A 24437-nucleotide genomic window follows, 5' to 3' on the forward strand; every position below is an offset into this window, starting at 1 on the left:
TGGGTACAGGGGTGAGGTTAGAGAACCTTGAAGGCAATCTGTGAAGATTTATAAAGGATTTTTGACTTGCATCATTGTGGGGAGTAGGCATAATAATAACATTATGGATCTTTGAAGCATTGAAATGACATTATTATCCTTCCAATGCATGATGACACTAATTTCTCATTGTTAGAAGGTATGTCATTGCCCATATTTCAATAAGAAAGATGCCAAGAGTTAGACTCCAGGATGTATTTGTTTATAGTGATGTCTTCCTTTAATTATTATATCAGCCATTTTGGTTGCATCTGCTTAATATTATATACTGTTCTTCAATGGAGAGTGACCTCTGTATTTGAGATGAATAAAGTGCCTTTTAGAATACTTTATATCAACCCCAGGTAATGCTTTGTTTTCTACATGTACTCTTTTCCCAAAGATTTTAAAACTTTATTTTAATTATAATGTATGTCCTATGAGATAAGTGGCAAATGTCTGCTTTGCAGATGGAATATCTAAAACATAGGAGATAGTAAATCATGCTAGGTTGGTCATTGATCTCGATTCTCTGGGTTCTTTTTGTGATTATATCCAAGAGATCTCATGGTACCAAGAATATGAACTATAGTACAGAACTACCCTTGTTTAGTCTGAGGTCAGATTTACAGCAACACTGATGCTTTAGAAACACAAAAGAAATAAATTACTTTGATGGGCAAATAGCTGTCATAAAACCTGTGTTCTTTATTTTGTAAAAGACATGGTCAAGAAAGTTATTCAGGGGGTGGCTAGATGGCACAGTGAGTAAAGCGCTGGCCCCAGAGTCAGGAGGACCTGAGTTTGGTTTCTGCCTCAGATACTTAACACCCACACACACAAAAAAACTAGCTGTGTAACCTTGGGCAAGTTACTTAACCCCAATTGCCCTCCAAAGGGCAAAAAAAAGTTATTTAGAAAACCATATAAGGGGGTGGCTAGGTGGTGCAGTAAATAGAGCACCAGCCCTGGAGCCAGGAGGACCTGAGTTCAAATCTGGCCTCAGACACTTAATACAAAACTAGCCGTTTGACTTTGGGCAAGTCACTTAACCCCAATTGTTCTACCCTCCCTCCTCCAAAAAAACAACCCCCCCAAAAACAACCAAAAAGAATATATGAGGCATAAAATAGTGAATGACCTCCTGATTTAGCCTTGTGGTCCTATGAATGTTACTGCAGCAGGCAATCTTAATGGTAATGATAAGTAACAGCTGATCATAGAACTTAGAGTTAGATAGAAACCTAGAGATAAGCTAGTCCAATGCCCTCATTTCTCTTATTAGGAAACTGAAGTTCAGAAACTCAAATGACTTGGCCAAGGTCACACAGATATAAAGTACTTGAGCCAGGATTAACATAAACCCTGATTCAAAACTGAGTGCTTTTTCCTATAGTGCTGCCACCAAGAAGGCTAGTTCTGTAGCTTGATCTTTTGATTTTCAGCTCAATAGTCTGGAGCCATTTAGTCTAAAAATCAAGTGGTATCTGCAAGTCTCACTATATTATAGCACAACCTAGTTTTACAGTACACCTGAGTGCACTGTACATACAATAGTTCAGGGGCAACTAGGTGTAATAGTAGTTAGAGCATGGGATGGAGTTAAGAAGACCTCAGTTCAGATTTGGTCTCTGACACTTACTAGCTGTGTGACCCTGGGCAAGTCACTTATATTCTGTTTCCTTCCCTTTTCTTCCTCTGTAAAATGGGGATAATAATAGCACCTATCCATCAGGGTGCTGAAGATCAAATGAGATATTTATAAAGTGCTTAGCACAGTGAAAGGTGGTACTGAATTCTGGTACTGAACCATCAAGGAAAAGTAAAATTTAAGTCACAGAACTGCAGAAGAGACTCTGGAGATCGGATTAGTCTAGCTTCGTTTTTACAGATGAGGAAATTTAGGTCTGGGTTATGCGAATTGCCTCAAATGCTAGGACAAGTGTCCGAGACCAGACTGGAGCCCCAACCCCAGACCCTGAGCACCAGAACTCTTCATTTTCCCTCAAGTAGAAGCTGTTGAAGGAAACAGGCATGGGAATTTTATTTTATAATTTTATGTTTATTTTTAGTTTACAACATTCATTTCCACAAGATTTTGAGTTACAAATTTTCTCCTCTTCTTTCCCCTACCCCCCCAAAACAGTGATCCCCCTGTATACCCCCTCCCCCAATCTGCTCTCTCCTATATCCTCCCCCATTCTCCTTCTGACTTTCCAATAGGGCAAGATGGATCTCCATACCCCAGTGCCTGTATATCTTATTTCCCAGTTGCATGTTAAAAAAATAATAAATTTTTTTTAAACATTTGATTTTAAAACTTTGAATTCCAGATTCTTTCCCTTCCTCCCTTGTCACCCACCCTTACTGGGAAGATAAGCAATTCAATATAGGCTGTTCATGTGTAGCTACACAAAACCCTTCCATAGTGGATATATTGTGAAAGACTGACTATATTTCCCTCCATCCTATCCCATCTCTCACTTGTTCACTCTGCTTTGACCTTGTCGCTTTTCAAAAGTGTGTGCTTCTAACTACCCTCCCCAACCTGTCCTCCCCTCCATCATCCCCAGTCTCATCCCCTTCCTCCCTACTCTCTTGTAGGGCAAGATACCCTAATTAGTGTGTATGTCATTCCCTCCCTAAGCCAAATTCAATGAGAGTAATGTTGACCCATTCCCTTTTCAGTCATGGGAATTTTAAAAAGATGCGTGTATGTGTGTGTTTTTAAATAGGCATTTAAAGGGCCTTCAGATTTATGAAAACTTCAGAGGATCACTGATTTAGAGCTGGAGAGAAGCCTAGAAATTGTCAGGTCCTGAACCCTCATTTTACAGACTCAGAAAGGTAAAGCCATCGACCCCTGTGGTGAGCCAGGAAAAGAAGAAGGTAGGATTTGAACTCCAATTCTCTGACTACAGTCTCAGGGTCCTTTAGCACTCTACTGTGCTGCCTTGCAATTAGTGTAGATGGAGCAGCTCATTCCCTAGTGATGTATTCCTGTAAGTAGCATTAGGAAACTTGAAAACTTGTTTGTTTGAAATACTAGAAACATTGGCAGGCTTCTCATCAAGTTAGATTTTATTAGTCTAGTTTTTCCCTGAAAAGCTGAACTAATTTTGGTGTGAATGGAAGGCTCAGATTCTACTCCTTGGGAACTCTGGCATTATCATTTTTCTTGAGTTTCTTCCCTGCACACTCCCCTCCTCCGCACCCCCTCTGCCCCCTCCCCACCTCTCCTTGGCTCCCTCCCAAAGGGAATACATGAGCAGATCCTGGCCTGTGTATCTTACTGAAATCTTTACCTTTTTGGCTTAGACACATAAGGTAATGGGAACCTGTTACAGTTAAGAAACAAAACCTTCTACAAAATATCTTTACACATTATAAATGAGAGTCTGTTTTAGAAAATAGTCCTGAGAAATTCTCATGTTTGCTTAATGACCTGGAGTAAGGTTGGGGTGTGTATTTTGAGGAGTTTGATACATAGAATAGACACACACATGTAATTGTGACATTGGGAATGATGTGTTCTAACACAAAATATATTCTCCTTGAAGGCTAGAGTATGTTCAATAACCCTCTTATCTCTGGATGGACTTCTCCCCTTCCCCACCTCCCTCCTCCCACCACAATCCAAAGTCTTAGACTTTCCATGTATTATCTTTTCTTCTTCAAAAGAAGCAATTTTTGTAGAAGATTCAAAGGTACCACTCCATGGGTCCCAGCTTTCACCACCTAATAAGAGGAAGGAATCTGTCTGCTCTAACTCCTTGCTATTGGTATGTGTGTGTTTGTAGTGTTTGGTGCCTTGTATGTGAGGCATAGAGGATCCACACAGCTTGGCTAGAACAGGGCTTTTCTCCAGACCTCAATTCCACCTTTCCTTTTGTTTGAGCACTCAAAAGAAAGTTTTCCTTTTAAAAATATAGCATCTTCTATTTTCACTTCTGGGTTCCTGCCAGGCTTAGAAGGGGGAATGCCACGATGCTGAATGATGGGCTACTATTGGAGAACTCCCAGAGCTGTGGAGAGAAAGGCTTCTTGGAAATCTCATGAGAAAAACTCCAGCCCAGTTTGGTTTGGGCTACCAGGGAAGGGTAAGAGATTACTTCATTTTTTTTGGCAACAAAGAGCACTGTAAACCTTTGAATTTCATTCATTGTAAACTTTTATTTGAGCATAAGAAAATAAGGGAATTCTAAAAACTTCTAGAAAATATAAGGTATTGATTTTAGAGATTATGTTCTTGGTTGAGGTAAACTTCCAAGGACACCAGCACAACGTGAAAACCTTGATCCTTAAAATTTTTTTTTCTACAAAACAAAAACTGCCCCCTCCTTTATAACTCCCCTGCAAACTAAAAATACATTTACCATGCTTGGTCAAAGCAAAACATTTACTAAGAGCTTATTATGGGCCAGAAACTTCCCTAAGGACTGGAGATACAAATAACAGTGTTTTGAAGATAAAATGAGATAATATTTGTGAAGATTTCAGAACCTGGGGTGGCTATGTGGCACAGTGAATACGGACCCTGATGGAGTCTATTGTGTGACAGTTCTGTAAGGTGAGAGACCTTGGACCTCCTCTTTCTCCCCATCTCCAACCTGTGTGGTCCCATGAAATTTGACTTGAGCTCTTTTCCTGCCTTAGTGTTTATTCTTTTCTCTTTTAGGGGAGGACTCTGGAGGCTCTGATCTTGTGAGTTTCAAAGGGTCAGGAGAGTAAGCCTCCAAGAGTCTGGGAGTCTGAGTCTTTTCAGGATTTTGTAGCCAGCCCTTCATTGATGCCCTAAGGAGCAAGGAGTGACCTTCAGGAGTGACCTTTGAGACCTAGGCTAGAGGTAACTGAGGCAAAGACTCATCTGGCAATCACTCCTCTTTCTCCTTTCACCTTCCCCCTTCCCAGCAGTATGGTTTAATTGATATAGTAATAGACTTATAACCAAGAAGACTTCAATTCAAATTCTTTCTCTGATACTTAACTGAGTGACTTTGGACAAGTCACTTAATCTTTCTGAACCTCACTCAGTTGTCTCATCTGTACAACGAAAAGGTTAGTTTCCAGCTCTAAATCTCTGATTCTGTGGACTAGTTGATGTCTCTTCTTCCTTCATTGTTTTACATAGATTTCTCCTTGGAGCTTTGTGTCCTGTGAGAAGGGATTGACTTTCTTTGATAACAGAGAAGTGAATATTGCTTTTTGCCATCTTTAGATGCTTCCACAAGTGTTAACCAGTGAAGGCAACAGTGTGCAGTTAGCCAGAGCATGATGTAGAAACACATTATATCTATAGAATGGAATGGAATACTTTGCCTTGGTTTCCTCATCTGTAAAATGAACCGGAGAAGGAAATGTCAAATCACTTTAGTGTCTTTGCCAAGAAAATCCCAAATGGGTTCACAAAGAGTCTGACATAACTGAAAAATGACTTAACAGGAATAGGATGGAAATGGCCCATAGGGCACTGTGCCCTCTAAGGCAGGATTGTGGGAGATGCTAAGCAGGAGGTGTCTGCCCTGGAGACAAGGAGCCTGTCAGTCAATCTCCAGTTACCAATAGCCCCAGTGACCTAAGTGAACCAATGCAGGGGAGGGGTCACTGACACAGTCATCCAAATAGATTTTTCAGGGCACTTCTGAAAGGAGGGGAAAACAAATGTCATGAGTAATATATTAGAAGGCTGATCCATTTGTCCACGGAGGCTGGCACAGGCCCAGGTGGGCAGCCGTTCCTTCTTTTGGAGCTGGAGATGGCGGATGGGAAATGAAAAACCAGCATATCTTCTTCCTTCCTTGTTGGGTATCCTTTGTCTTAGCCCTTTAGCTTTTATTGGTCCTTTCACTAGGGAATGTCAACAAAGTCAGCCCAGTCTTTCAGGATATCTTTGACTAGGACTGCTGTTCTCTGATCCATCTTTGTTTGGACAATTAAGTCCAGATCAATTCTCAGTGTCAGATCCCTCTGTTTTTGCACCATCATGTTTCCTTTCTGACTGGCATGTGAAGACAAAGGAAAATGGATTGATCTAGTTCTCCCATAGATATGGGAATTTGACTTAGAAAAATTTATATGACTGCCCCTCCTCTCTCCACAAAAAGATAAATTAGAGAGTAATCATTCACTTGGATTCAATAAAGAAACACTATGTTCTACAGTCCTATACTTTAATGTTTATTTGATTTGTTTAAAGTAGGAGTTCTTAACCTCGGATTCATGAACCAAGGGGTCCATGAACTTGGGTGGATAAAAATTTTATCTTTATTGCAATATAATTGGTTTCCTTTGTAAAACTATGCATTTTATTTTATGTCTTTTAACACATTATTCTATGAAGTCCATAGGGTTTATAGGCTATGAGAGGGATTCCTGGTACAAGTTTAAGAATGTCATTTTGAGTGTGATTTGAGGAACAATTGTCCATTTGCACATTGGCCTTTAGGAAAACATCTAACCTGGGTCATGCTGGTCTCTCCCTCCCACATTCAATTTAGGAACAATTCTTGAGAGGCCAATTAACTTCTTGATCAGAGCTTTTTAAAAATTGGCTTGTGTCTCTGAAAGCCTGATTAGGCTCTGAGAGCTCATAGAATGTCTTCTTTTCCTCTTTCCTAGTTGTTTGGGAATGGTATGTCTATATTGTATCATCAGGCTAAAGAGCAGTGAGATTCTGTCCTCTGAACCAAAAACTGGTTTTCTCTCCTTCGAAGAGGAAATGGTCAGCCAAACGTGCAATGCCCTAGACTTTAGTAGGCCACTTACTGTTTTTGTTAGATTAAAAGCAGGAAGGATTTCTTATGGCATAATGATGTTGGGGATCTTTTTTTTTTGGTAATTTGAAGGAAGATAATCTTATAAATATGTCTTTAAATGGCTGTTGGTAACAGTGGAAGGGCATTTTCTGAAAGGAAAAAAAAATCATCAAGGCCTTTTGCGTTTATAAAAACTATAAGACAGTTGAGTTCCCTTAGTTTAGAAGTTCTTAACCTTTTTGTGCATCATGGACCCCTTTGGGAGTCAGTCTGGGGAAGCTTATTGACCACCCCCTTCTCATAATACTGTCTTTAAATGCACAAAATAAAATGCATACAATTACAAAAGAAGCAAATTATACTGAAATATGGTTGTAAAAATGTTTCAAAAATGACTCCACGGTCTTCAGGTTAAAAGCCTTAGTGAGCCTGCAGAGTTAAATTATAACCTAGTGCTTTCTGGGTAAACTTAATACATCATTTTCCCCCTATGGTAAAGAGATGGAGGTCAAAGACAAAAATGAAAGAACCCTTCTTTCTTTTATCTGATGTTCTCCTCTTCAATCTTCAAAGGAAATAAAGTTATAAGTGAACCTTGATGGGCATGAATATTTGCTTTTGTTCTCATTTGGATATTCTGAAACTCACATGCATTCAATTCAGTAGAAATGTATTAGGTGCCTATGGTTGGCCCACATTAGGCCTGCTGGGGCTGGCAGTGGGAGGCTATAAAGAAGTCAAGGCACCACAGTCTTGCCCTGGAGGCGCTTTCCCAGTCTAGTTGGGTAGATGTAGTTCTTTTGTATAGATAATAGAATCATTATTCCTTCTGGTCACTCTCAGTAGCATTTGACTAGGACATAAATAAAACTTATTTTTGCCTTGAAGCCAAGTTTCTTCTAAGGCTGGGAGGCTGAAACAGTCAAATGGCCCTTGAAAGTTTGCCTGGTTTTAAGTGTAGCCAGACCCATTAGGATTAGGGCCCCATCCAGTACATGAATCATTTACTCATTTCTTACTGTATGCAAGGGACAGGACAGAAAGTAAAATAGTGATGAACATGATCACTACTAATACTAGCAAACATTTATACACTGTCTATTATGTGCTGTACTAGGAGTTTTACAAATATTTCATTTTATCCTTATGACAATTTGACAGGTAGGTGCTATTATTAATTCCAACTTTACAGATGAGGAAACTGAGGCAAATGAAAGTTAAGTGCTTTGCCCAGGATCACACAGCTAGTCCGGGTCTGAGGCTGGATTTGAACTCTGGTCTTCTTGACTCGAGGCCCAGCACTCTACCCACTGTGCCACCTAGCTGATACACCTTAGATCAGACCTGCACAACTTGGCGGTAGCTAAGGGGTGCGATTAAAATAGGCTAAAAACTTCTTTGGCCTGCAGATAGGTTTTTAGCAGCTCACTTTTCAAGTAAAGGTACAATTAATGATAAACCACATTTTTACAAAGGGAAATTTCAATGAATATCAATTAGTTACACTTACTACTTAAGATTTTTCTTCATCATGAAATCACTCATCTCAGACTAGAGACAAACTGATGATGGTTGGTTGCTGGGGGTCCTGTGACATGGCAACCCACCTGCCGAGTTACATGACGGGCACACTAGTGACTACTGGAAGGCGGGTTAAGCGAGGTGTGGACAAAGCTCTCTGACATCTTTCCTTTCTTTTACACCCTCTCTGTTTTTCACAGGCTGTATGTTGTGTAGGCCTGCCTGGGGAGATACAGGGAGCTCCTGATGAGGAAATATAGACCACCAACCTTATGCAACTTAGAGTTGTGGACAGTTGCCTCCTGAGATGTTAAGTGACTTGACCAAGGTCACGAGTCAGGTGGGACTTGAACCCAGATCTTCTTGCCTTCTGGGCCGGTTCTGTCTATTGTACAGCACTGCCTCATGATATATGCAAGGCAACAGAAAAATTAAATTAAAAACCTCAGCTCACATGGAGTTCACAATTTGTTACAATTCAATTCAGTTTATTTGATTCTGTTACATTTAATTCAATTTTAAAAAATTCTTAAATATCTATGTATGTGCTCTATACTGTGTTAGGTACAGGGTTCTCAGAGATGAAGGTTAACCTCAAGCCTGTCTTTAAGTAGTTTACTGTCTAGAAATCTACCACCTATGATCCTCGTCCAGAGCATGCCTGCTAAGTGGAGATGTCCCCTAGGGTTCTGTCCTGCGACCTCTTCTAGGCCTCCTCTAAACCATTTCACTTGGTGATTTTGTCAGCTCCAGCAGATTTAATTACCATCTCTATGCTAATGATTTTCAAATCTACCTTCCCTGTCCTAACCTCCCTGCTGAGCTTTAATCTTGCATCTCTAACTGCCTTTCTGACATCTCAAGCTGGATGTCCCAGTGATATCTTGGGTAAGGAGGCAGACAGTGGATAGAGTGCTGGACTTGGAATCAGTTCAAATCCTGATTCAGACATACTAATTGTGTGACCCTGGACAAGTATTTAACCTCTGGCTATCTCAGTTTCCTCATCTGTAAAATGGGGATAATAATAGCATCTATCTCCTAGGATTGTTGGATCAAATGAGATAATAGTTGTAAAAGCACTTAGTGCAGTGCCTGGTACACAGTAAGTCCTATACATTATATATAATGTTAATTTTATTATTATTATTATCAAAACTCAATATCTCCAAAACAGAACTCAGTATCTTTGCTCTTAAACTCTGCCTACTGGCAGAGCTGGTTGTATTTGACTCTTCATGGCCCCATTTGGGGTTTCCTTGGCAAAGATACTGGAGTGGTTTGTCATTTCCTTCCCCAGCTCATTTGACAGATGAGGAAACTGAGGTAAACAGGGTGGAGTGACTTTACCCAGGGTCACACAGTTAGTTGGTGTCCGAGGCTGGATTTGAACTCAGGTCTTCCTGACTCCAGTCCCAGGACTTTATACACTGTGCTACCTAACTGCCCCCTTCTACCTTCCCTCTTACTGCAAAGGGCAACCACAACCTTCCAGTCCCTCAGACTCAGAACCTCCACAGACTCCACAAAGAAGTCATCCAGGATTCCTCATTGTCTCTCACCCCCCACATCCAAGCTGTTGCCAAGACCTGTTGATTTCACCTCTGTAACATCTCTCAAATCGGACCCTTGTCTTCTCTGACACTGCCCCTACTCTGGTGCAGGCCCTCATCATCTCATCCCTTGACTATTTTTTTTTCTTTTTGGAGGGGGAAAGTAGGGCAATTGGGTTTAAGTGACTTGCCCTAGGTTTTTGTGTTAAGTGTTTGAGGCCGGATTTGAACTCAGGTCCTCCTAACTCCAGGGCTGGTGCTCTATTCACTGCACCACCTAGCCTCCCCTGATCCCTTGACGATTGCAACAACCTGCTGGTGCATCTGCCTGCCTCAAGTCTCTCCCCACTCCAGCCCATTCACTAGTCAGTGACTCAAGTGATTTTCTTAAATCACAGGTCTGACCATGTCACCTTCCTTTTCAATGAACTCCAGTAACTTCCTATTACTTCCAGGAACAAGGACAAAACCCCTCTATTTGGCATCCAAAGCCCTCATAACCTACCCTCCTCCTGCCTTTTCAATCTTCTTATATCTGACTACCTGTTTCATAGTCTTCCATCCAGTGACACTGGCCTCCTGACCGTTCTCTGAGCAAGGAACTCCATCTCTTAGTTCTGGACATTTTCTCTGGCCATCCCCCATGCCTGGAACACTCTTCCTCTTCACTCTACCTAATGACCTACCTGGCTCCCTTCAAGTCCCAACTAACTTTTTACTGGAAACCTCTCCCAACCCCTTTTAATTTTAGTGCCTTTTCTCTTTCAGTTATTTCCTGCATATAGCTTGTTTGTACATATTTGTTTACTTGTTGTCTCCTCCATTACATCAGAACTCCTTGAAGGCAGGAGCTATCTTTTTTGTATCTCCTGTGCTCAGCCCAGTGCCTGGTACATACATAACAGGCACTTAATAAATGCTTATTGATGGATGCTAGCTCTGCTGTTTACAACTCAGAGAATAGGAACAGTGGCATAGAGAGGTGTGACCAAGTGACCCCAGAGGTTCCTTCTATCTCTAAATCTATGAAACAATATGAATGTAAGTCACACGAAGGCAGAGGCTTTCTGGTTTTGTCTTCATATATTAACTAATTGACTTGCTAGAAATAAAATTACTGTAATCTAAATTCTCTGAACTAGTTTCCTTATCTGTAAAATAAAGAAGCTGGGCTAGGTTCACTAAGGCCCCTTTGCTGTAAATTAATGATCCTATAAATGAGAATGTAGCAAGTGCCCAAGGGAGACCATTTTGAGAAGAATGAGATATTGGAAATAGAGGAAAAGTGAGGAAATCAGAGGTTTCATAGAGGAAATGAAGCCTGACCTGAACCTTGAAGAAAGAGAAGAATTTTGATATGTAGAGATGTGGAAAGTGTTCATTTCAGGCACGGGGGCATGCCTTCACAAAGATCTGGGGACTGCAGAGGACCACGTCCAGTCTAGCTTCTGATTTTCTTAGATTTGGACAGAGTTTATGAAGTCCAGTGATATGAAAAAGATGGTAGCTACATTGTAGAAGATTTTGAATCAAACTTCCTGTTAATGTAGTTGGATTTCTGGAACCATTTTGGGGGATTAAATCTGGAAAGAGATGGGTGTTAGGAGACCCATGGCCATTCTGGAGAGGTGGTTTGAAATGAGGCTGATTTCCAGTCTGAGAGACTGTCAAGGAGATGACTAGGAGTGACTAGGGTGGGTTCCCCCTTTCTCCTCTTTTACCTTTGGGTAGTTTCCTCCAGGAACACAAAAATCTTGGCATTCCCACAGAGTTGACCCTTACCCCAGCTCTACCCTCCCTGAAATTATCTAGATGGGCAAAGTGAAACATTGACTAAATGAATTGCCCAAGTTGGTGCAATATATTCACAATAAATTTGGACATAGCACCTAGACCTTCTTGCTAGTTCTTAACTATCTTCTAGATTAGAACATAGGCTCTGTGTGAGAACCACCCTGAGAACAGGTCTTAGAACACAGACGACTAATGTGCTATACCATTTCTGGATCTGAGCTTACACCCAGATCTGCTGTATACTAGCAGGCACCATCTGTAAAAGGAGCTGGAGAAGGAAATGGCAAACCACTCCAGTATCTTTGCCGAGAAAACTCAAAATGGAGTCACACAGAGTTGGGCATGACTGGACAATAACAACAAAACAAAAAGGATCGTGGGTTTAGAGCAGGAAGTGACCTTAAGAGGTCATTGAGTCCAAACCCTTCATTTTGTTTTTCAATTTTTATTTGATTTTTAAATTTTCTTTATTATTCTCCTCATTTTGCAGCATGGGAAATTGAGGCCCAGACATTGAGTGACATCGAGTGACTTGTCCAAGATCACTAGGAAGTATGTGGTAGAAGAAGTATTTGAACCCAGGGTCTCCATCCCATACTCCTGCTTCCTTTTCCAGAAGTGGCTGTCCTAAATGGTTTCCATGAATGATATCATTCCCTCATTTCCCCCCTTAAGCCAAAACTAAACAAAACACTCTGGCAAATTTGGATCCCAATTAAGCTAGAAGACTTCTAGTTTCTTTATCTGTAAAGTGAGTATAATACACTTGAGATTCCTACCTTCAGGGATGAAATGAGGACCAAAGGTGAGATAAGGCAATGGAACCAGGTATGGAAACCATAAATCACTCTACAAGGTATTCCTAAGCTTTAATAGCTTCAATCTGCAAGACTTTTGGGGACACCCTGTATAAACATGGACCATTAGTATCAGATCTGCTTATTATCTTAACTATTTATAAGTGCACCTTGCTTTATTCCATAGATACGATCCTGAAAAATTATATCTAAATTTGTCAAATTTATCTGATTTTTAAGAGGCACTAGAAATTCTTGCTATTTAAAATAACTCTATGATGAATAATAATAATATCCCTTCCCAGCACCTTAGTTTTTGTTTATAAATCTGGATGTTCATATTTCAGCTTTGCCTAAGGCAGGAAACATACTTTTTTTTTAAAAATGAAGATAATTTTTTTCCTTCGGAAGTTAAGTACGTACCTGTTCTAATGTGTCTTTCAAAAACGAAACAGGCGGGGGGCTTTTTTAGATTTTGTTTTCCCAGTTTGAAGGAATGGCTGGTATTTAAACGCCCTTGGAAGATAGTATAGCTCTGTGATAAGTGGTTTTGCTTTGATGTTGTAAAGCTTTCATGGTACCTTATGGTGCCAATTATCAATCACTTGTGATTGCTTTTGATATCTGTTCAGGACACAGCTATTATTCTGTCCACTTGATCAACCTTCGATTCTGAGGTTTATGACAGTCTGGGGATCATGCCCTGGGTCAAAGGCAAGGAGAGGATTAGTCCAGTGTTGAGCCCCTGGGTCATGGGAAAGGTAGACTTTCAAAGAATGTGCAGAAACATGAAAGATGAAAGTTAACTTCGGAATATCTGTAGGGCAACCTATTGCTAGAGACATCATTGGCCAAGACAAGGCAAGAAGCCCCAGAAACCTCTTTGATTTCTTGCCTGTTTCTCATGATGTTTTGTGATAAACATAGTTCAATGACCAAAGTCTAGACAAACAAATCACAGACCTGGCAAATCCCTGTGATCTGATGACATGTTATGTCTCTGAGATGCAATAGGAAGAAGAAATCAGCTTTGAAATGCTAACACAGACCCTTTGTGAGCTAAGAGCAAATGAGGGCTGTTGAGAAAGGGACTTAGACAAACAAACCCCTCTCTAACCAAATTAGAAGGTATTTCCCACTTCATGGCTTGTGATTTCCCTGGCTCTCTCTTCCTTCAGGCAATAGAAAGCTCTATTGAACTTTAGTGAAATGGAGAGGTTTAAATATTAATATTTCTAAGGCCCTCAGGGTGATTTCACCACCTGCTTCCTCTTCCAACAGCTGTCCTAAACAGTTTTCACGAGTGACATACTGTCCCCCGATTTCACCCCCCCCTTAAAAAAACACTTCAGCAAAGTTGGATCCTAACGGAGCTAGGAAGACTTCCAAGGGCATTTCATTTATGTTGGTGAAGTTTGACTCTGTCTTTTGGCAGGGAGTAGAAATCTCAGAGATAGTCTCATGTTAACTCTCCTTCTCTTCGTTCCTGGGTGTCAATGAAAACATAGAACAGAGGGACATGGTGGAATGTTATGTTATAATCAGCAAAGCGGACAAACAGGGAAATCCCATTTTCATTGGAGAGGATATAGAAAAAATGCTGAGGGAGAGCTGAGCTGGCCTGGGTTTCTTGTGAAATGAACACCAATTGAAAATTGCTTTATTCCCCCCCCCCCCTTTCTTTTTTGTGTTCTTCATTTAAAAAAATGTCCTCATAAATTGAGCTCAGAATGACAATGTATATGGCACAGAATGCTCAGTATTCTTTCATGGATATATTAAGGCTGTTTCCATTTTTAAATGGTTCATTTGTGGACATTAATCAAGAGAGGTTTTTATTTACAATTATTTAAATATTTTACCCCTTTACTCATCACAGGCAAAGAGACTGGATTGTTGACTCCATGTTAATTGTCTCTTACAAATATTTACTGGATCTGTCTGTAAACTGTGCTGTAAATTAGACCAGAAGGTTCAAGACTCTGACTAACTCTCTGTTTGGTATCCAGCCTTTTAAGGTAATCTCACTGCTGGTATCTGTGCAATTAGGTGAGAGCATTTTAATAACAGGGAATCATAATTGCTGTTTGCTTATCATGGAGAGGAATTTTCCCCCCCATGCATTTATTTTCAGTGAGACTAGATTATTTGGTAGCACAAGGTGAGGCTGATAATATTTTAATTACTATGTAAAATGATTTTGGGACTGTGACTGAGGAAAGAGGATTTGTAGGGCTTTTCCCTGAGTTTATAGAGAATAGAGATACTTAGATTCCCATAATGATTGAAATAGAGCAATGTGCCTTTATAGAAAGCAATAAATAAATTGAAAATTTTTTCAAAAAATTATTTTTTGGGACAAAATGAGTACACAAAATTAGATTGTGAGAAGCAAAAGGCATTCCCCTTTCTTTTTTTTTCTTTTTGGAAGGGGGAAGGTAGGGCAATTGGTGTTAAGTGACTTGCCCAAGGTCACACAGCTAGTTTTGTGTTAAGTGTCTGAGGCTGGATTTGAACTCAGGTCCTCCTGATTCCAGGGCCAGTGCTCTATTCACTGTGCCACCTAGCCACCCTGGCATTCCCCTTTCAAGGTTTCTCAAGGAAAAAAGATTTTGTCACAGAAATGAATTTCTCAGTGGACCAATCTTGGAAAACAAAACCAAGTTCAGTTACATTAATTTATTGCATTCAATGTCCAGCTGATATCCCATCTCCTTTCTAGATCTCACTCATTTAGGGAGTGAGACAGGAATAGTTCCACACATTAAATTTAATTTGAATTGTTATGCTGGGTGACATGACAACAGTCTGTCAAGCTTCACTAGATCTAAAACTAGCAGCTTCTCCAAAGACTTTTAAAGCAAGTCAGTCATACACTGACGACCAAGTAATATATTTCTTGTTCTCAAGGAATGCTTGTACCTTTTCATAAATTCATGCAAATGTACATGATAGAAAAATATTGAAATCTTTTCTCAGAGATTAACTAGCCAAATTATCAAATTTTTAAAGTTTTGAGGATAAAGATAAGTAAATTTCTATATGAGAAAACCCCCAAACCCCAGAAAAAAAAGTGGGGAGGTACATCCTTGTGAGAATAGAACTAATTTCTCAGGGAACCTTCCTGAATAATAATAATAATTTTAGTAGTAGTAGTACTAGTAGTAGTAGTGATAAAACATTATTGCTACCAACTTTCTCTTCTTTCTTGTCATTCTTATTTTCATTGTTATTACATGCGAAATGCTCTAGAGCTATGAGTTTAAGACCCAAGTATCACTCTAATTATGACTCTAAAAAATCTACACATCAGGGCGGCTAGGTGGTAAAGTGAACAGAGCACCGGCACTGGAGTCAGGGGGACCTGAGTTCAAATCCAGCTTCAGAAACACAACACACACACACACACACAAACTAGCCATGTGACCCAGGGCAAGTCACTTAACCCCAATTGCCCTACCTTTCCCCCTCCAAAAAAAAAAGCAAAAAAAAAAATCTACACATATGCCTAGTAAGTTAGGACCTAATGCTAAGGAATGACAAAAGAGGCTTTTATGCTAGATTGGGGGCGGGTAAGGACTAGGATCAGTCCAATCAGGGTAGAGTGGATGATGATTGAGTCTACTGGAGAGAAAGCAAAACTACTCCCCCTCTGTTTTGTTTCTGTATTTTTCTACCAAGAGGATTAATCTGTCTGAGAAAGGGAAGAGAAAGAACAAAAACTCAAGATAATTGAGAAGATGTTAAGAGATCACCTATGATAATGAGTTCCTACCACCTGGTCCAAGCAAAGGACATGCTAGGCTACTGAAAGACCTTACAGTTATGATTATGAGCTGCTGTTGGTGATCCTGGAGAAATTATGGAGATTAAAGGAGGTGCTATGAAACTTTAGATGGCCAAGAGTTTTTATTTAAAAAAAGAGATTGGAAGTTCATACTCTAGGTCAGTGAGCTTAGTGACAATTCCAAGTAAGACTCTAGAATGCAAATATTGAGGGGATTGTTGATGAGCTCTTAGAAAGGGAAGAGGGGATTACAGTGATCTAGCATGATCAGTCTCAGTATGAGCAAGTCATGCCAGAATCTCCTTCTGGCTAGATCACTAGACTGGCTAGTCAGAAGAATGATAGCATACTTGGATTTCACTGAGGCATATGGCAAAATCTCTCATGACATAATAATGGATAAAAGGGGAAGATGCAAACTGGATAAAAGCTTTAAGGGATTCAGAACTATTTGAATGTCTAGGTCCAAAGAATGTTGATTAATGGTTCAATGTCAAACTATATTAAAATCTCTGGTGGAGGACTAAAGGGCTTATTCCTTAGTCTTGTCTTTTTAACTTTTTTATAAATGGTAGGGATGATTTAAAAAATGTAATACCTATCAAACTCATACATTATAGGAAGCCGCTATGGATGGCTAATGCACTGGATGGCAAATCAGGGTTAAAAAAAAGCCCACTTTTGACAGACTGCTGAAGCTAATAAGATGAAAATCTTTAGGGACAAATGTAAAGATATGCACTTGGGTTTAAAAAATTTAGTTTAGGATGAGGGAGATATAACTAGAAAGCAATTCATGGGAGAAAGATCTTGGTTTCATGGGGAACTACAGTCTTAATATGGACTGGCAGGCTGATGAAGCACCCAAAAAAGACAAACGTGATCACAGGCTGCATTTGTAGATGTAGATTATAGAGTGAAAGAGATGTCAGTCTTCTAATAATCTTCCCTGATCAGATAATATCCAGAGTATGATGCCCATATGTGGGCACCACATTTTAGTATGCATGAAGGATAATTTTTGTTGTTGCTGTTTAATCATTTCAGTTGTGTCTGACTCTTTTATGACCCCATTTGAGATTTTCTTGGCAAAGATACTGGAGTGGTTTGTCATTTCCTTTACCAGCTCATTCTACAGATGAGGAAATTGAGGCAAACAGGGTTAAGTTAGTTGCCCACGGTCACACACTTATTAAGTGTCTGAGACCAGATTTGAACTTAGAAAGATAAGTCTTCCTGACTCCAGACCTGGCACTCTATTCACTGTGCCACTTAGTTACCTCACGGATGATTACTGATAGACAAGTTAAAATGTCTATAACCAGGATAGGGAAGGAATTTTAAACTACACCATATGAGGATTGGTTGAATGATAGGGGAGATACTTTGGTTAGGTGAAAGAAAACAGGGTTAATGTGACTAGCTACCTTCAGGTTTTGAAAGGTCATCATGAATGGAAGTAAAATATATTTTTAACTTGATCCTGGAAGGCAGAAGTAGGACCACTGGGTAGAAGTTACAGGGGGATAAGCTTAAAAAATTAAGGAAAAAATGATTTAACAGTTAGAGTTCTCTGAAAAATGGAGTAGTCTGGATTTGGAGACAGTGAATCCCTTCTTACTGGAGGTTTTCAGACACTCTCTGGATGAGCTCTTCTTGCGGTTGGTATAGATGGTAATCATGTTTTGGCTCAGGGTTTAGCTAGGGGACCACTGTGGTCCTTCCCAATGCTGGGATTCCTTGATTTTTCTGAGAAGAATCTTGTTATTTCTTTACCATTAGGCTATCTCACTTCAGCAACAAGGAACAACTGTGATATTCTGGTTCATTCTATTTATGATTTTCTTAGCAAGATCTTCTGTAGATTCAGTTTTATATCTCACCAAAATGTCATGGCTTAACTTGTCCTGAAAGCTATTTTTAGTTCAACTTTCTGTGTTATCACACTGGTTCTTAAATTTGTAAGGGCAAACTTTCCCCCTGGAGACTTTTCTTGAAAGCAATCCACCTCTAAAGGGGTGGTAATCCTCTCCATCTTCATTATCATCATTTCATCATCACTGACATTTATAGAGGCTTCTATATTTGCCAAGTGCCTTACATACATCAGGGGTTGACAAATTATGGCCAGTGGGCCAAATCCTGTTCTCTGCCTATTTTTGTATGTTCCTCAAGCAAAAAGTGGTATTTTAATGTTTATTGTATTTGATACATGATCTCATTTGCTCCTAAAAATAACCAGGGAAGGAAGGCGTTTGGATACTACTAGAGCTCTTACCATCCCCATTTTGTGAATGGATGAATAAATGAGGCAAATAAGCTCTTACTATGTGCAAAGTACTGTGTTTAGCCCTGAGGATACTAGTAGAAAAGTAGTGGATGGAGTGTAGGTCTTGGAGTCTGAAAGACCTGGCTTCATGTCCTGACTCTGTCATATATTAACTATATACACTGCAGTCAAATCACAACCTCAAAACTCTGTAAAACTTCCTCAGTCTCTAAGTTATAGTTAGAGTTGCTGACCTAGACAGCAACTGTCATCTGCTTTCACTTGAAGAAGTTTACACAGGGGCAGCTAGGTGGCACAGTGAATAGAGCACGGGCCCTGGAGTTAGGAGGATCTGAGTTCAAATCCAGCCTAAGACACTTGACACACTAACTGTGTGATCTTGAGTAAGTCACTTAACCCCAATTACCTTGCCTTCCCCCCTCCAAAAACAAACAAAAAAACCTAAACAAAAAGTTCCCCTCACTTTTGAAATCACAGGCCTCCTCCCCCACTATTTTTCAAAAAGACAAGGAGAGATTAAAAAGCACCAAGAGTAAAATAAAACACTACATTTTATTTATATGACAATGAGGCTTGTTAATATTAGGGCAGGTAGGTGACACAGTGGATAGAGTTCCTGGGCTGGAATCAGGAAGAATCATCTCCTTGAATTCAAATTGGCTTAGGATACTTAATAGCTATGTGACCCTGGGCAACTCACTTAACCCTGTTTGCCTCAGTTTCCTCATCTGTAAAATGAGCTGATAAAGGAAATGACAAAGCACTCCAGGATCTTTGCTAAGGAAACCTCAAATGGTGTCATGAAAAATTGAACATGGCTGAAAAATGATCCAACAACAAAGACAATTAATTAATATTCCAACTTGATAAGTTAATGATATGCTTATACTATAGAATGGAGGTTTTCCAATAGTCAGAATGAAATAAAAAAATTTCCTTTAACATTTTGGTGAAGAATAATAATAACTAGCATTTATATAGTGCTTTAAGATTTGCAAGAAGCAAATATCATTTCATTTTCCCTTGCAACAGCCCTAGGAAGCTATCATTATCCCTGTTTTACAGATAAGGAAACTGAGGCAGAGAGAGGTTTGAATGACTTGCCCAGGATGCCAGAATAAGCAGAACAGCTGATAAGGATTTGAACTCACATCTTCCTAGCTATGGGTTCAGTGCTCTACCCACTGATCCATCTCATTACCTGGTGGTGCTGAGTGAACCCCAGCTATGCTATGGCATCAGATGTCATAGGATCATAGATTTAGAGCTGGAAGAATCCAAATAAATTATCTAGACCAACTCCCTCATTCCCTAAATTAGGAAATTTACTAAAGAGGTTAAATGACTTTACCACAGTCAGGTTGCAGATTTGGGATTTGAAACTGAGTCATAGGATCATAGGGCCATTGATTTAGAGTTGGAAGGAAACAGAGGTCACCAAGTCGAATACTCTCATTTATAGATAGGAAAACTGAGGCCCAGAGAGCTTATGACTTGCCTTGGAGCACAAAGCTTGTAAGTATCTGAGGTGGAAGTAGAATCAAGGTTTCCCCAAGGGAGCTAGACAGCACAGTATGAAGAGCACTGGATTTGGGATCAGGAAATTATGCTTTGGCCCCTTATTTAGCTCTAAGACCATTGTTAAGTCACTTGTCCTTATGCTTTGTCTCTCAGCTCTGAGTATTTTTGCTGGTGGCCCCTCAAGCACGGGATGCTCTCCCTTCTTGTCTTGGACACATGACTTCCCTGCTTTACTTCAAGTCCTCAGCCAAAATGCCAGCTTCTGCAGGCAGCCTTACCCAATGCATCTTAATTCTAGTGTCTGCCCTCTGTCTATTATTTCCAATTTACCCTATTCATTCGTGTCAGACTCTTCATGGCCCCATTTGGGGTTTTCGTGGCAGAGAAACTGGCGTGGTTCACCATTTCCTTCTCTGGCTCATTTTTTACAGATGAAGAAATTGAAGCAAACAGGGTAAGTGACTTACCCAGGGTCACACAGTCACTGCGTGTCTGAGGCCAGATTTGAACTCAGGGCTTCTTGACTCCAGGCCAGGTGTGTTGTCTCTGCCATTGATCGTGGGCTCCTTGGAGACAGGGATTGTTTGGTGCGTTTTTTTATATCTCCAGTGCATAGCACAATGCTTGACACATAGTAGGCGCTTAATAAATATTTATTAACTGACTCTCCTATTTGTAAAATGGGGATGATGATTCTATTAATAATAATACTACTTTGCAGGATTATTTTGATGATCAAGTGAAATAATGTATGTAAAGCGCTTTGCAAAACTTAAAGCACTATATGGATGTGATTGTATTACACATAATTATTGCACACACATATATAATTATAGATTTTATGTATATGTAATTATATTATATCATATTACATAATGCTCTTCTCACTCCCAGGTCAGGCCCCTCTCTGTCTGTTGGACTCTAAATCTCGTCTTCTTTTTCTGCACCTCATTGCCTTGGTGGAAACAGCCTCGTGCCTAGCCAACCTCTTCCTAGTTTCTCCTCTTGCCGTCATCATGTCATGCCTCTCAATGAATCGTGTATTAGAAGAAATAATGGAACTTGATTTCTGCTCTGATCCTGATAGAGACACCGTGTAGACAGAATCCTTGCCTGGAGAACTTAGAATTGAGGGCAGGCAGCATTGATGCAGGCTGACATAGCAACTTGCCAGGGGAGAACAAAATGCAGCCTTAAACAAGCAAGTAACAAGAGAGTAAGGTGAGGTATGGGGGTATATAATATGGGGAAGGGGTATTCAGCAGGCTTGCCATCTTGGGATGGGGGATAGGGAAGAGATGGGGAGAAAATTTGTAACTCAAAATCTTGTGGAAATGAATGCTGAAAACTAACTAACTAACTAAAAAAACAACTAATCATCTTCCCAAAATTAAAAAAAAAAAGCATGTAAATAATTCATTAACATCATGTCTTAGTGAGAAGAAAAGTGTCTGTTGTAGAAGCTAACAAGCATTAGAGAATGAGTGTTGTGGGCTTATGTGGGGAGAATTCAGTAGAATTCACTTCCAGTTATGGAATTATTTTGCCACATCTTCATGGAGGGGGAGATAGGATTCGAAGAACTGTGTGAATGAGGAGGAAAGACTGGGGAACTTGGGTGAGTGCGTTCTAGGGTGAGGACCCACTTAGAGGTCAGAGTGGAATGACTAGATAAAACGTAGATTGTTAGAAATGGAAGGGACCATTTTGCCTCCTCACTCATTTAACAAGTAAGGAAATGAGCACAGAGGGGTAAAATAGCTGCCCGAGGTCACATAGCTGGTTATTAGTGGAGTTGGGACTAGAATGTTCTGTTGTTTCAGTCTTGTCAGACTCTCTGTGACCCTGCTTGGGGTTTTCTTGGCAAAGATACTGGAGTGGTTTGCCATTTCCTTCTCCAGTTAATTTTACAGATGAGAAAAGTGAGGCAAATGGGGGTATGTGACTTGCCCAGGGTCATACAGCTAGGAAGTGTCTGAGAAAACATTTAAACTCAGAGAGATAAGTCTTCCTGACTCCAGGCATAGCGAACTATACACTATGCCACCTAGCTGCCCCTGGAGAGCTCTTCTGATATTAAGTTGACTGTTCTTTGTGCTGTTTTGCCTAATTTGTTGTGATAATTACCAGAAAGGAGTGTAAAAATAGGTCGGAGAGTAGAAAAAAATGTGAAGTAGGCTAGTCTGAGCTTGGTCTTTTGAATGAACTCTCAGCATTGTGACCTGATTCATAACGTATTGGGTATTACAAGGCATCTAGATGGCACAGTAGATAGAGTTCTGGTCCAGAGGTCAGAAGAATGGACTGAGTTCAAATCCTGCCTCAAACACTTATTAGCTGGGTGAATCTGGCAAGGCACTTATACTCTGTAAAATGGGAATAATAATAATAGTGCCTACCTCATAGGGTTTTTTGTGAGGATAACATGAGACAACATTTGTAGAGTGCCTTGCAAACCTTAAAGTGCTAGATAAATGCCAGCCATTCCAGATGGTGCATCAGGCCTGGAAACAGGAAGACCTGAGTTCAAATCTGGCCTCAGACACTTACCAGCTGCAAATGTTGGAGAGAATGTGGACAATTTGGAATGCTAATGCATTGCTGGTGGAGTTGTGAATTGATCCAACCATTCTGGAGAGCAATCTGGAATTATGCCCAAAGGGCTATAAATAATTTCATAGCCTTTGACCCAGCAATACCACTTCTAGGGTTGTATCCCAAAGAGATCATAGAAGTGGGAGGAAGACTCATATGTACAAAAATGTTTATAGCAGCTCTTTTTGTGGTGGCAAAGAATTGGAATTTAAGGGGGTGCCCATCAATTGGGGAATGGCTGAATAAGTTGTAGTATATGCGTGTAATGGAATACTATTGTGCTATAAGAAACGAGGAGCAGATGGACTTCATATTTACCTGGAGAGGTTATATGAACTGATGCTGAGTGAGAAGAGTAGAACCAGGAGAAATTTGTACACAATTACAGACACAACGTATGTGTGACGACCAACTTTGATAGACTGGACTCTTCTCAGCAATGCAGGGTTATAAGTCAACCTCAAAAGACTCATGATGGAGAGAGATGTCTACATCCAGGGAAAGAACTGAGTTTGAATCCAGATTGAAGAAAACTAACCACTCTTTTTCCTTTTCTTGCTTGGTTTTGTTTCTCTTTCCCATTGTTCATTTATTCCATCTGATACAATCCTTCTTTATAACCTAATGTCTAATGTGAAACTATTTGCAGACCCTGTACTTAATTGTATGCTGCCATTGAGAGGGGAGGGGTGGGAGGGAGAGAAATTTGAAACTCAAGGAATTGTGGAACTGAATCTTGTAAACTAAAAGTAAACAAACAAATTAATAAACACCCCCAAATTTTAAAAAAGCATACTTCTTTTATTTCCTTCTATATTCATTATTTGCATTAACTTCCACTAAATCTGACCCAAGAAAGCACCATCTTCAGTATTTGTTAGATGTGAGTATCCCCCTACATTGCCCAGTAGATTCACATGTTTGATCTTTATATGAGACCCACCTAAACTTCTATGAGAACCTGTAAGATACAGTCAGCTGCCCTCTGGAGACCCCAACCCATGAGTTTGGGCATTAGTGAGTATGTAGTTGAGGGAAAAATTTCAGGAGGCTCCCTATGTGGAGGTTTTATCTGAGATACATTTTCATGCCCTTTTAATAGGGAGGAAACCACTGGATGGATTCTCTTTCTGGGCCTCTTGTTCCCAACCAGGAAATCCTAGGTCACAGGGATCCAATGAGCACAATCAGAATCCCTCTCTCCTCTTGTCCCCTCCCCTGGTATCTGTTAAATTGCTGAACTTCTTTGTTGAAGAACATCTAGCTACTAAGTAACATATTATAGTTAATATGAGGAATTTACATTCCTAGAGTACAGGTGCCTACCAGTTAGCCTACAGCATACCCTGATAGCTCATAAATGTTTATTTTGTTCCTTTTCTTTTTGACTTTTCAAAGTCCTAGACTGCTTGCTATATCATGAGATCCTTATGGATTACAGGTGTACAGGATAAATTCTGCCTGCTGGCCTAGAGACCTAGAGTAATCAATCCCAACCGATTAATCCCTTGTGGAGGCCACACACGACCACTCCATGTTCTTTCTTTTCAAGCTAAGCCTCCTGTTCTATCATTAGATAAGTTAGGGACTCCAATTGGATTGCTTTATACACTGGTAAGGATCTGTTGGAGAAATTACGGGTGCCCAGTATTGTTGTGGTGTATGAGGGATTATTTGGCCTGGAGGTGGGGAACAGTGCTTGAAACGTGTTGATATTTCTTTTCCTGGTTTTATTCCACAGGGATGAACACAGAATTTGTAGCGTGGAACGATGAAATGTTTTTTAATTGGTTACAGAGCTGATGA

The sequence above is a fragment of the Petaurus breviceps genome, unplaced genomic scaffold (assembly GCF_028583685.1).
Source record: "Petaurus breviceps papuanus isolate PSGF00001 unplaced genomic scaffold, PetGlider_PUasm1.0 175, whole genome shotgun sequence".
Classification (NCBI taxonomy): Eukaryota; Metazoa; Chordata; class Mammalia; order Diprotodontia; family Petauridae; genus Petaurus; species Petaurus breviceps.